Below are 5,402 nucleotides of genomic sequence, written 5' to 3' on the forward strand. Positions count from 1 at the left end.
CTGGATCTTCCCCAAAGTCAAAACAAACATGAAAAATAAATGTTTTAAATTAAATCAGGACATGAGGGCTATGACATCAAAACTAAAGACACACATGAGAACAGACTTCCAGAGCTGCTTCAGAAAGTGGCAAGAATGCTAAGAGTGCTCGAAGTGAGGGGAAGTATTCTGAGGATTAACGACAATGTGGCTTTTACTGTGTTTCTTTAAATAAGCATTCATGGGCCAGGGAGACAGCTTAGTGGCATAAGCACCGGCCTGGCAAGTGGAAGGTCATGAGTTTGATCCCCAATACCAAATAAATAAATAAACAAATAAGCATTCATCATATTTTTAACCATGGTGCATGCAATGAAGTTGAAGGGTATTGATATGTAATGAAGGAAATAATAACTATGATTGATGATCACTTACGAGATGCAAGATATTAGGCCGAGTGACCACGTTTGGCCCTCGCAATAGTCCTCCTAGAGAAGTGCCGTCCCCCCATTTTATAAATGAAGAAACTGAATCTCAGAGTTTAAGTACATTGCCTGTGGTCCTTCAGCTCCTGAGCAGCAGGACTGAGACTCACACTGAGTGCTCCTGAGGCTGGCGCCCCTGCTTTCGTCCACAACGCTAGTACCGCTGAGGCCCACCAAATGCCACAATTCAGATGAGAGTCATAAACAAGAACAGTTTATGAGGTCCTAAATGGAATGAGGAAAAGAAAGACAATATGGTGGTGTGTTCATAAAGCCAAACTTATTCCACATAAACAACTGCCCTGTGCCTGAGGTCCTACCTACTTCTGCAGGACTCCATATTTCCTTTTAAAGACAATACCACTAGGAGACAGTACTTTTCTCATTACAAAAGACATGTAGGCACACAGTGAAAACCTTAAACAGACAAAAGATTAGAGCTTCTTCTTACTTTTCGTGTTAGTCAGCTTTCCATTGCTGTGACAAAATACCTGACAGAATCAACTTTGAAGGAAGAAAGGTTGGGCGGGGGAGATGGCTCAGTAGAATAAGTGCTTCCCTGGCAAGTGCAAGGGCCTGAATTTAATCCCCGGTTGCGCAAAAAAAAAAAAAAGGAAAAAAGGTTTACTTTGGCTCAGAGTTTCAGAGATTTCAGTCTAGGTTGTTTGGTCCTATTGTTTTGACCCTGGGACATTGTGGTTATATAAGTAGTGGAAGGAACTGCTCACCTTGGGGGCCCCTAAGAAATAGAGAGAGAACAGGAAGGGCTCAAGGTCCCAACACCCATTGCCTTCTAGGACGCACGCTTCAGAGACCAGCTCCTCACTCAGCCTCTCCTCTTAACATTTTGAGTGCCTGCCAACAGTGCTACAGGATGGGGACCATGCCACACAGGGTCTCCTTGGGGACATTTTGAAGCCATAGCACTCTTCTCCCCAGACCTAACGTCCATGCCCAAGAGACAACCATAGTTACTAATTTCTTGTATACCTTTAATGTATGTGTTCATATTTTTAAGAAATACAAATGGAACTGCATGCTGTTTTGTACATTAACTTTTTGCCTACTAAATATCTTGCTTTCAATGGGTAAATTTAAATTATGTTATTGAAAAATCCCACTGAGGGCCTCCTCTGTTGGCCAGCAGAACTGGAGAGTTGGTGTCCTCTGCACTGGAAGGACAGCAGTGAGCCAGTTTCTGCCTTCACAGAGCTTCTATTCTGCTAAAGGGAGACAAAGTCACAGAATTAAATACAAGCAGAAAAACAGCACATTAAGGTGAGTGCTGATAGGAAAGACACATGGCACACACCTCTAAGCCCAGCACTCGGGAGGGCTGAGGCAGGTCTGCAAGTTCCAGTCCTGCCCGGGCAACTTAGTGAGACCCTTTGCCAAAATTAAAAAAAAAAAAAACACACACACACACAAAATGAAAAAGAGATTGGGGTGTCACTCACTGCAAAGGTTAAAGGGCAAATGGCCTGGGCTCAGTCCCAATAGCAAAAATACCTGGATAAGATAAAGAATAGTTCTGGTGGGCAGGGATAAGGGGAGACCAATTCTGTTTCACAAGAGAAGGCCCTCTGGGAGGTGACGTCAAAATCAGGACCTGAAGAAAGGAGCCAGCCAGCCGTGGAGAAGCAAGGGGACAGGAAACAGCATTTCAGGCAAAGGAACTGCGAATGCAGACTCTGAAGTAGGAAGGCTCCTGGTCAACCTCAGAGACTCCAGGAGGAACAACAGGGCAAGCCCCGCTGTGCACACGCAAATGGAACGCAAAGCTGATGGGGGCGGGGTCTGGCTTGCGTGGACACTCGCTGGATATGGTGGTGTAGTGTCCAGCTCAGAAGCCTCTGTGCTGCAGGCAAAAGGCCGCAGTGGCCTGGGCTGCCCTGATGGCCCTGGGCAATAAAGCCAAATAGGGCGAGATAGCTCTGTAGACTAAATGCCTGCTTAGACAAGTGCAGGGAGGAGGGTTCCATCCCCAGCACCACATGCCAAGCTGGTCCCACCCCCGGGGTGCACTGAGCCGGCCACTGAGACCTGGCATGGTGGGGCACACCTGTAATCCCAGCACTGGGGAGGCTGAGACAGGAGGATCACTACAAGTCTGAGCTGTGTAGTGAGACCCTGTACCAAATACAAAAAATAAATAAATAAGTCAACTAGAACCCTAAGATGGGGAGTTCAGCCTGCAGGGTTACCTGTCTAGAGGTAGGTTTGCATGTAGAGGGGATTGCTGCAGGCACGTGAGCTGCCATCTAAAACCTACCTCTGCTTAAAGGCTTTGAGAAATTGGTTCTCTCCTTCCCTCTCCTTCAGCCCGTGTGTGTGTGTGTGTGTGTGTGTGTGTGTGTGTGTGTGTGTGTCACTGGCTGGCTGGCTGTGTATGGTTTATCCCCCCAAAGCCTCATGTAGTCATGGGGCAGACTTCTAGAGGCTGTAATTAATTCAGGATCCAGCACTGGGATTATGGATGTGAGTGGGCAGACGCCTGAATGCAACATAAAAGACACACTTGCTCTCTGTTGCCACTGTTGCCGCTACTCCTCCCTTTTGCTCTTGCTGTTTTGCTGGGTTTTTGCCACCATGAACTGCTGCCCTCTGCCACATGCCACTGTCCCTTGGAGCCAGCTGAGTATGGACTGATACCTCCACTAACTGTGAGCTAAACAAACCTTTCTTTCATTAATTCTGGGTGTTGGGTATTTTGTCCCCACAATGAGAGAAAAGTAACTGAGACAGTTTCTCTGTCTGTCTGTCTGTCTGTCTGTCTGTCTGTCTGTCTGTCTTGCTCTCTCTCTCCCCACCCCACCCACCCACCTGTGGATTGAGTCATTGCCTCACATACACAGAGCAGATGCAGCCTTTTTCATCTGAAGACAGCATCTCTCTTTTGCCCAGGCCGGCCTGCAATTTGCACCTCTCCTGCCTCACCCTTCTGCTGATAACTTGGGATTATAAATGTGCAGCCCCACTCCTCGCTTTTGTGATTTCATGTTAAATATAGTAGCTTTTCATATGAAGACAAGAACTACCACTTTCATTTGTTCTTTGACTACTATTAAATTAAGTGGAGTAGATTTAATTGTCCTTAAACATCTAATAGACTTACTGCCTTAAGTAATCAAATTTCTGTAGACATTTCAAATTACAAGTTTAACATGCTTGATTTTCTCAGACATTTCAAATGCTCAGCAGGAAAGACTTTACAAACCAGAAAAGCAAAATATCCTAAGCATTTACACAACTGTCGTAAATTAATGACCTAAACTTACAAATGTTGCAAAGCAGGTTCTCTGGACCATTTCAAGAACCTTAAATCTTACACAAAGTAGCACAAAGATCCCAGAATCTCCACACTATATCCATTTTTTCATTATCAGAATATTTATGTTTCCTTTTGGAGCTAAAGAGTTACACCTCCAACGAAAAGGTCAGAATTTTCCCAAATATGGCCAATGGAAACCAATCTATTCTACCTGCCAATCTGTTGTTTCACCCACAAGTAGGCAAGATAGGGACAGGACATTAGCGCATTAGAGTAGAGAGAAGGAAGCTACCATCTAGCAAGAGCATGGGAGGGACAACCAGAGAGAACAGGACCAAACCATGAAGGCCAGTGCTAGCCCTGGGGTAGATCTGTGTCCAGCAGAGAAATCACCTTACTGGGCCAAGAGAAATATGTGGGACCACTTTCTACTTCCTGCATTTTTTTTTTTTTTTTTTTTTTGTTGTACTGGGAATTGAACTCAGGACCTCCCAGGGATGCACTGTGCCACTGAGCTACATTCTCAGCCCTAGTCCCTGCATTTTAGGAAGCAAGAGATAGTCCAGATAATGCAAGCATCATAATAGCCCTTGCACCTCTCTGGTCCTAACAGCCACTGACTACTATGTGTGAGTGGACCCAGTATCCATTCTTGTCAAACTGTGATCCCACGGGCTTAGACAGGAATTGGACTCCTGGATCCTTTCTAAGTTTGGTGGCCAATAAGTCTAGGTCAAAGAACATAGCAAGCTAAAGGGTGGACTTAAGAAAATATATATGTTTAGAAGAAAGTGAGTAGACCAGCTAGACCAGAGGAGATAAGTGCTGCCAGTGAAGGTGTTACTTGAGCCTTGAAAGTGGAGAGTCTTGGACTTTACAGTGAATTAAAAATCATCTGAGGGGCTGGGAATATAGCTTGGTGGCCCAGCACCTGCCTGGCGAGTACAAGGTCCTGAATTTGATTCCTGGTACAAAAGAAAATCACCTGAGATGATTTCATTTATAGAGTGTTTTACAGTGTAGACCTCTAAGCTCCAAATGCTTGCCATCGAGGTTTCACTCAGTAGGCCTGAGGGGGAGCACAGACACTGGTAACAACAACACAAGTGTTGGCTAAGTTCCCGAGGTGACTGTGAGATGCAGCTGGGTTTACTGCAGGAACCTACAGACGCCCACTTGGAAGGCTTGGGTGAAACATGGTCTACTGGAGACAGCAACAGCTCCTGTGGTGCAAGCTGCAAAACGCACTAGGCTCAAGAAACTTGACAAATGACAAGATGTGAGGCTCCAGTGGTCCCCAACTCAAAAACTACAGGTCCCTGCTGCCTGCATTAGTCAACAGTCACCAGAGAAACAGTACTAGGATTAATCAGGATGCATCCCACCCTCCTACTCCAGTAACAGGACCCTCCACTTTCACATGAGCACACAGCCACCAGGAATAAACAGGACCTTCACTAGCCCCCCCTCACCACTAGACAAAGCCAAATTCTAGCCAAAAGAAGGCAGTGCAAAGTCGACCCATGACTTGTGGGAAACATCCTTAAAAAGTAGGAGTGAGGGCCGAGAGGATGGCTCAGTAGAATAAGCGCTTCCCTGGCAAGCCCAAGGGCCTGAGTTCAATCCCCGGTTCCACCAAAAATATAAAAAAAATTTTTTTTTAATAT

Source organism: Octodon degus, unplaced genomic scaffold, assembly GCF_000260255.1.
Source record: "Octodon degus isolate 3935 unplaced genomic scaffold, OctDeg1.0 scaffold00029, whole genome shotgun sequence".
NCBI classification, from domain to species: domain Eukaryota; kingdom Metazoa; phylum Chordata; class Mammalia; order Rodentia; family Octodontidae; genus Octodon; species Octodon degus.